This window comes from Panthera pardus, unplaced genomic scaffold (assembly GCF_024362965.1).
Source record: "Panthera pardus isolate Hobbes unplaced genomic scaffold, ASM2436296v1 HiC_scaffold_20, whole genome shotgun sequence".
Taxonomy (NCBI): Eukaryota; Metazoa; Chordata; class Mammalia; order Carnivora; family Felidae; genus Panthera; species Panthera pardus.
In genome coordinates this window covers 57,547,863-57,557,383 of record NW_026526766.1, presented here as the reverse complement: position 1 = coordinate 57,557,383, position 9,521 = coordinate 57,547,863, and positions in this window count along the sequence as shown.

Sequence of the window (9,521 nt, the reverse complement as noted above, 5' to 3'; positions counted from 1 at the left end):
GAATTTCATAGGGAAACAGGCCCCTGTGTGGGAAGGGATTAATCACCCAGGGAGTGCTCAAGAGGAAACCCAGGTCTTCTGGGCACCTCAGAATTGGTACCACCTCTTGTATGTACATACCTCTGTCAGCGAAGGACAGCAGTTTTCTTTAAAATTCCTTCAGTATAGGGGCGCCTGGGTGGCTCAGTCAGCTAAGCGTGCGACCTCAGCCCTGGTCTTGATCTCCCCGTTTGTGAGCTCGAGCCCCAAGTCGGGCTCTGTGCAGACAGCTCGGAGCCTGGAGGCTGCCTCGGATTCTGTCTCCCTCTCTCTGTCCCTCCCCTGCTCACGCTCTGTCTCTCAATAATAAATAAACGTTAAAAAAATTTTTTTTTAAAATTCTTTTAGTATTTAACATCAGGGGATTTTGTCTACACCATAAAAATGATAATGGGTGGTTACATTTAACCCCCCACCATCCCCCCCCCAAAAAAGAAAAAAGCAAAACCCAACCAACCAGAGGTCAAAAATGTCTCCTGAGATGGTCAGCAAAGGACAGGAAAGTGGTTTCTTGAAAACTATATGTATCTTTAATGACATGGGGTGCCCGGTGGCTCAGTTGGTTGAGCGTCCGACTTTGGCTCAGGTCATGATCTCACAGTTCTTAAGTTCAAGCCCCGCATCCGGCTCTGTGCTGACAGCTCAGAGCCTGGAGCCTGCTTCGAATTCTGTGTCTCCCTCTCTCTCTGCCCCCACCGCCCCCCCCCCCCCCCCCGCCCCACTTGTGCTCTGTCATTCTTTCTCTCAAAAATAAATAAACATTAAAAAAATTTTTTTAATGACAAAAGGAGGTAATTATTTGCTTAAAGCATGTATTTTTAACGTTATTTTTAGTAGGAAATGTAAGCAAGTTTTGAAGAAAAGCATTTAAGAAACTTAAAATCTTAGGCCTGCAATTCATTCAGTTTTCTCCTCCCTCTTTTTGTTTAATGCTCATCCCTAGCATAAACTATCAACAACATAAGGAGTTTCACATTCGTCTTTTCCTTGAAACCATCTCTGCTGCCCCTGGGTGGAGGATAATGGGAAAGGATAGCCATGAGGGGGGCCAAGGAAGACAACTGTTGGATGCTCACAACAGTAGTAGCTGAGGGAGACAGCCTTCACTCTTGAAAGTAGATGGATACGGCTGAAGACAAGTGTATTAGAGTCAAATCAGTGAGGGCTTGAGTGCCCAGGTGAGGATTATTCCTGAATTGCAGGGGCTGAGAGGAGACTTTGAAGGACTTTAAGCAGTCAACAACTTAGAACCCTGTTCTGAAATCTGGCATCTCAGGCAATATAAACATAGAGGGTTCTGAGAGCAGAGACGACAGTTAGGAAAGGTGCTGCACTGAACCTACAGTGGTTCAGGAGGGAGACGAGGGGGACCGAGGATGATATTCCAGGGAACTGAGCAGCGGGCTCTGATGGAAGAAAAATAATGGAGGTAATGTACACATAACTTGGTAACTGATCACATTTAGGAGGCAGGGAGGAGATCCACAGACAATATTTATAGCTTAGAAAACCATGAACAGAAATAGCCACGACAGGAAAAGCCACTTGAGTGCCATGAGGCAGGAGATGAGACAAATGAAGAGTTCAGTGTGGATTCTTACTGAGCACAGGGCACCTGTAACGTATTCAGGAGGCATTCAACAGGATATTGGAAATCAGTCTAACATTCAGGAGAGGAGGCTTTAATTCTAGCAATGGTGGGCAGAGTTGCTTAGGGCCAACTCTTCTGCTGAGAATAACCAGAAAAGCTGGGGAAGCAGTTTTTTTCAAAATCTCTCTGAAGGCATCAGAGGACTGACTGCCAAAGCAGTGAGGAGTTGCGGACCCAAGTCCTAGGAGAAGGGGGTAAGCCAAGAAAAGTGAGTCTAACATTTGGAGCCACTTTTCCTCTCAAGGAGATTGTTAGTTCTAAAAGCAGAAGCTGAGAAGCCAAGTAGAGCTCTCAGTAAACAAGGCTGGGAGGAGAAAATAGTTGAGGGCTTACCGAAAAGGAAGAACCCTGAAAACTGTACCAGGTTTTTATGTGGGGTCCAGGAGGGCTATGACTGTACAGTAGGAATCAAGGTGAAGCTCTTCTAAAGCCCAGCTTTGAATCTTACAAATCCTTGACTGGGCTTTCTAGTGCCTTTAGCCTAGAGCTGCCTGCCAAAAGCAAAAGTAAATTCTAATAGAAAAACATTCATCCAAAAATAGCTAAGCATGAAAAGACAAAACATGCTCAGAGACGTTTTCAGAGACAGACCTAGAATAGAAATCCCAGAGGATTCAGATAATGGAGTTATCAGACCTACGTTTTAAAATAGCGATGATTAAGGACTTAGGGGAATTAAAATAAAATAGAGAATTTCAGCAGTTTAAACATTTGAGAACCAAAATTTATAGTATCTGTTACTAACAAGTCAATGGATAAATTTAATAATGGATTAGACATGACTGAAAAGAGAATTAGTGAGCCAGAAGATAGAGCAGAAAAGTATCCAGGCTGAAATGGAGTCAAAAGGATGAAGAACACAGAAAAGAACATAAAAAACATATGGGATATGAGGAATAGGTTTTATAGACATAATTGTAGCTAGAAGGACAGGAGAGAGATTGGAGCAGTGTTAGAAGATAAAATGGCTGAGAATTTCCCAAACTCAAATTTCCCAAATCAAGCTACAGTTTCAAGAAGCACCACGAACTCCAAACATGTCCAAACAAAACAAAACAGAACAAAACCTCCCTTAAACAATTAAAAAAATAAATCTACAGGCCTTGGGGTGCCTAGATGGCTCAGTTGGTTAAGTGACCAACTTGACTTCTGCTCAGGTTGTGATCTCATGGTTCGTGAGATGGAGCCCCGAGTCAGGTGCCATGCTGAGTGTGGATGCTTGGGATTCTCTCACCCTCTCTCTCTGCCTCTTCCCTGCTCATGCTCTCTCTCTCTCTCTCTCTCTCTCTCTCAAAATAAACAATAAAAATCTACAGGCCTCTTGTGCATTTTTAAATTGACATCTAAATTTTTTCATAATTAGTGGCAAGGATTTAATTTCTTTTTTTTTTTAATTTTTTTTTTAATGTTTATTTATTTTTGAGACAGAGAGAGACAGAGCATGAACGGGGGAGGGGCATAGAGAGAGGGAGACAGAATCGGAAGCAGGCTCCAGGCTCTGAGCCGTCAGCCCAGAGCCCGACGCGGGGCTCGAACTTGCGGACCGCGAGATCGTGACCTGAGCTGAAGTCGGACGCTTAACCGACTGAGCCACCCAGGCGCCCCAGGATGTAACTTCTAATACAAATATTGGTCCTTTCCAACGAAATTGTTGTATTTCTCTTTTAAATGTATCCAGTGGTATCTATCATGATTTGATGCTACCATCCATTAAAAAAATACATCGCAAAACTTTTCATTAACACTAAGAAATTTCAGATTCTTACTTTTGCTCCCTGAACACATACTACCATTCCAACACTTGCCCCTAAATTCTACCCCGTTAGAATGTTTTTGTGCTTGAAAGACTTATCGATCAATTTATCATACTTCTTTGTAACAAAAATATGTAATACAAATATAATTGACTATTTTTAATGTTTATTTTTGAGAGAGAGGGCACGTACGAGGAAGCAAGTGTGGGAGGGGCAGAGAGAGAGGGAGAGAGAATCCCAAGCAGGCTCTGGGCTATTAGCATGGAGCCTGATGCAGGACTCCATCTGGCAAACTACGAGATCATGACCTGGGCCAAAATCAAGAGCCAGATGCTTAACTGACTGGGCCACCCAGGCGCCCCTATAACTGACTTTTAAAAAATATCCCATAACCATAAGGCTCTGTGAAAATTTTGTTTTGGATTGACATAATTAGTAGTATACATTCAATCAAAGCAGCAAAATATACCAGAAAATGTCATAATTATTAAATATAAAAAGTGAAATTTTATTAGAAATTCCTGTCTTACAGAGCTAGATGGGCTTGTATATTTATTGCTTATTAATAAATTATCTTAAAACTTAGCACCTTTAGGTAACAAACATTTATTATTTCACAGTTTCTGAGGGTCAGAAATCTGAGAGGGCTTAACTGGGTGGCCCTGACTCCGGATCCCATGAGGTAGCAATCTATCGGCAGTGGCTACAGTCATTCAAATCTTGATGGGGACAAGTTAACCACTTCCAAAGTCACTTACAAGGCTATTGGCAGGAGGCTTCAGTTCCTTGCCATATGGGCCTCCTCAAAATGTTACGACACAGAAGCTGGCATTCTCCAGAGTGAATAATCCAAGAAAGAATGACCGAGACCGAGGCATGGTATCTTTTTACAACTTTACTGAGATACAATTCACATCCCGTGCAAGTCTCCCATGTGAAGTGTACAATTCAATGGCATTTAGCATATTCACAGAGTTGTGCGTCCATCACCACTGTCAATTTTAAAACATTTTCATTACTCCCAAAGAAATTTTACACTCCATCCTCTCAAATTCCCTAGCTCTAGGCAACCAATTTTCTACTTTCTGTCTCTATAGGTTTGCCTGTTATGGACATTTCATGAAACTGGAATTATGCAATGTATGGTTCTTTGTGACTAGCTTCTTTCACTTCACATAATAGTTACAATGGTCATCATGCTATGGTATATATCAGTACTTTGTTTCTTTTTATGGTTGAATAATATTTCACTGTATGGATATATCTCATTTTTCCATTTATCAGCTGATTTGGGTTGTTTCCACTTTTTGACTATTATGTATGAACATTCATGTACAAGTTTTTGTGTGCATACATGTTTTCATTTTCCTTAAGTATATATACCTAAAAGTGAAATTACTATTTATACCCAGTACATACATTACTGGTCATATGGTAACTCCATGTTTAATCATTTGAAAATTGCCGTACTGTTTTTCAAAGTGGTTACACCATTTTACATTCTCAGTAACATCGTATGAGAGTTCCATTTTCTTCACAGAGTCATCAATACTTATTTTTTTATTATTACAGTGATCCTAGTGGATATGAAGTAACATCTCATGTTTTTTTTGTTTATTTATGTTTAATCTTTTTTACTGTTTATTTATTTTTGAGAGACAGATCATGAGCAGGGGAAGGGCAGAGAGAGAGGGAGACACAGAATCGGAAGCAGGCTCCAGGCTCCAAGCTGTCAGCACAGAGCCTGACACAGGGCTGAAACCCAGGAACCATGAGATCATGACCTGAGCCAAAGTCAGATGCTTAACCAACTGAGCCACCCGGGTGCCCCTATTTATTTATTTTTAGAGAGAGAGAGAGAGAGAGAGAGAGAGAGAGCAATTGTGAATGGAGTAGGGACGGAGAGAGAATTCCAAGCAGGCTCCATGCTGTCAGTTTGGAGCCCAACATGTGGCTCATGAGCATGTGTGCAAGCAAGTAAGGGAGGAGCTGAGAGGGAGAGAGAATCCCAAGCAGGCCCCATGCTCAAACCCAGGACCATGACTCAAGCCGAAAACCAAGAGTTAGACACCCAACCCACCAAGCCACCCACACACCCCGAGGCACAATAGGTTTTAAATTTGATGATGGTTATTTGTGTTTTTGGAGTAATATCTAAGAAACCATTGCCTATCCAAAGTTGTAAAGACACCTATGTGAGAATGGTACTTTTTTAAAATTCAAAATCTGAAATAGGGGGCGCCTGGGTGGCTCAGTCAGTTAAGCGGCCGACTTCAGCTCAAGTCATGATCTCGCGGTCCGTGGGTTCGAGCCCCGCGTCGGGCTCTGTGCTGACCGCTCAGAGCCTGGAGCCTGTTTCGGATTCTGTGTCTCCCTCTCTCTCTGACCCTCCCCCATTCATGCTCTGTCTCTCTCTGTCTCAAAAATAAATAAACGTTAAAAAAAATTAAAAAAAAAAAAAGAATAACCTAAAGTTTAAAAAAAAAAAATCTGAAATAAAAATGGAGTCATTAAAATTTAAACACATTATAAACATCAAAAGAGGATATACAAACAACTGTATGTTAATAACACTGAAAAAGTAAATGAAAAATTCCTAGAAAATATAACTTAAAAATAACACAAGGAGAAATAGAATTGGATATTCCTATAACTAGTAAAAACAATAAATCAGAAAGCTTCCCACAAATTCCATTTGCCTTCATTAGTGAAATTTCTTGTCTTCGTAGATTCTTCCAGAGAATTTTAAAGAGGAGGATATACTCCAACTCATTTTATGGTAAGCATAATCTTGATACAAAACCCAGTAGAGAAAGGAAAATTACAGGCAAAGTCATTCATGAATATAGTTGAGAAAACCATGAGTGGGAGTCAGATGGAGTAAGCACATTCCTCCTGTCTCTCCCACTGAATGCCTCTGTAAAACCTAGCCAGAATGCATGGAGCAGAAGCTATTTGAGGACTCTGAAAAGTAAATAGTGGCAGACAAGTTGGGGAAGAAGACCAAAATATGAAGTACTGAACTGGCAATGAATTCACCATTTTTTATCCTCTGGTTCTCCTGCCACTTGGTCTCAGACACGGATGCAGTTATGAAAGCGCACGGCAGGCAGAGTAAGCTAAGCAAAGCTCTAGCTTCCTGGTGGAGAACCAAAAAGAAGAACCCCAGGGACCTGAATAGTACAAGGGAGATCATAGAGAAGGAGCACCTTGGAGAAGTGGCCCTATTAAATTGCTCACAAACTCCTGGGCTCAGCCCTGACCTGTACTTAGGTCTGGTCTTTTTTTTTTTTTTTTAATTTTTTTTAACATTTATTTATTTTTGAGACAGAGAGAGACAGAGCATGAACAGGGGAGGGGCAGAGAGAGAGGGAGACACAGAATCTGAAACAGGCTCCAGGCTCTGAGCTGTCAGCACAGAGCCCGACGCGGGGCTCGAACTCACGGACTGTGAGATCATGACCTGAGCCGAAGTCAGCTGCTTAACCGACTGAGCCACCCAGGTGCCCCAGGTCTGGTCTTAATCAGCATGTAAGACTTTGAGAACTATACTTTCCACCATCCAAGTCCCAGACTGTCCACTGGGTAGCACACACGTGGACTAGATCTGAACACCATTGCAAAGTGTGAAAATTAAAATGAAATTCTAACCACAGTCCATAAGACTGGTTTGGAACTTACAGCCTGAATCTAATTAGGTCAATTGCATACTAATAAAAAATAACATTCTTCATATGATTTAAACAAGAGCCAGAGTCTCCTAGCTTAACACTCAAAATGTTTAAGATACATTCTTAAACTTGGCAGATGAATAATTACTTGGCATACGAGTAACTAAGGAAAATCTCAACTCACAAATAAAGACAGTCAACATGTGTCAATATTAAGATGACTTAGATATTGGACTCACGTGACAAAGACTTTAAAGCAACCATTATAAAAATGCCGTAACAATTGTAAACATCCTTGGAACAAATGGAAAACTTGGAAGATTCAGTAAGGAAATAGAAAATATAGTGAATAACAAAATGGAAATGCTAGAACTGGAAAATAAGAAAGCCCAGAAGTTAAAAACTCACTGGATGTACCCCAAAGCAGTATGGAGATGACAAAGGGAAGAGTCTGTGAACATAAAGATGAGTAAACATTAGTCTAAACAATAGTGAGGGGGAAAAAAAACCTGAAAAGATCCCAGGGAACCTGTGGAACAATAAAAAAAAAAAAAAAAAAAAAAAATTCCAGCATTTGTTCCATTAGACTTCCAGAAATAGAGAAAGAGTGCAGAGCTGGAAAAATGTTTGAAGTAATAACAGCTGAAAACTTCCCAAATTGGCAAAAGACATAAATCTACATATTCATTTTTTTTTAAACATTTTATTTATTTTTGAGACAGGGAGAGACAGAGCATGAACGGGGGAGGGTCAGAGAGAGAGGGAGACACAGACTGAAACAGGCTCCAGGCTCTGAGCTGTCAGCACAGAGCCCGACGCAGGGCTCGAACTCACGGACAGTGAGATCATGACCTGAGCCGAAGTCGGACGCTTAACCGACTGAGCCACCCAGGGGCCCCATAAATCTACATATTCAAAAGGTTCTGTGAACTCCAAACAAGATAAAGCCAAAGAATTTTATACCCATACACATCATAGTAAAACTGCTGAAAACTAAAGAAAATAAATCTTCCATGTGGTCAGACAAAAATAATACATTCTGGCAGAGAAGCAATGATTTGAATGAATGCTGAATTCTCATCAGAAACCATGAAGGCAAGAAGGGGGTGGCACAATATTTTTAAGGTGTTGAAAAAAGGAACTATCAAGCCAGAATTTTCTATCCGGTAAAAATAACCTCCAGTAATGAAGACGAAATAAAGACATTCTCCGAAGGAGGAAAAGTGAGAGCATTCGTGGCCAGTTGACATGCTCTAAAAGAATGGCTAAAGGAAGTTTTTCAGAGGAAAGGGAAATGACACCAAAATGAAAGCTAGAACATCAAGAATGAAGGAAGAGTGACAAAAATGATAAATATCTGGGTAAATATAATAGACCATTCTTTTTCTTTTGAGTTCTTTAAAATATGCTTGATATTTAGAAGCAAAAAAAAAAAAAAAAAAAAAAAGAACAGTGTCTGATGGGGTTTTCAATGTGTGTAGATGTAACATGTAAGACAACTATAATATAAAGGGGGAGGGTAAAGGGACCTATATGGAGTAAGGTTTTTAATATCACTTGACGTAGTTAAATATTAATTTTAAATAGACTATGAAGTTCAGTATGGATACTGTAATCCCTAGAACCACTAAAAACTTTATACAAAGAGATATTATCAAAACACAATAGATTAAAATGGAATGCTAAAATACATTCAACTAACCCCAAAGAAGGTGGGAAAGAAAGGAGAGGAATGAAAAAGAGGGGCAAAATGGAAAATGAATAATAAAATGGGAGCCCTATATCCAAACATATCAATAAGTCATTAAACTTTTTTTTTTAATGTTCATTTATTTATTTTTAGAGAGAGTTTGGGGGAGAGAGTCTGTACCGTCAGCACAGAGACTGACTCGGGACTTAATCTCATGAACCATGAGGTCATGACCTGAACTGAAATCCAGAGTCATATGCTTAACCAACTGAGCCACTCAGGCACCCCTAAATATAACTGTTTTCAACACACCAATACAGGGGCACCTGGGTGGCTCAGTTAGTTAAACATCTCACTCTGGATTTCAGCTCAGGTCATGATCTCATGGTTCATGGATTCAAGCCCTGCATGGGGCCCTGCTTAGGATTTTCTCTCTCCGTCTCTCTCTCTTCCCCCTCCCTGCTAGTGTGCTCTTTCTCTCAAAAATAAATAAACATTAAAAATAAATAAGCACCCCAATATAAAAATCAGAGTTTGTTAGAATAACAAGACATGAACCAATTATAGTCTGTCTATAAGAAACTTCAAGATAATGAATGATATAGATAGGTCAAAAGGAAAAGGATGGAAAAAAGATCTTCCATGCAAACACTAATAACAGACAAAGTAGACTCAAAACAAGGAAAGTAACAGGGATAAAGGCATATATTATCCGA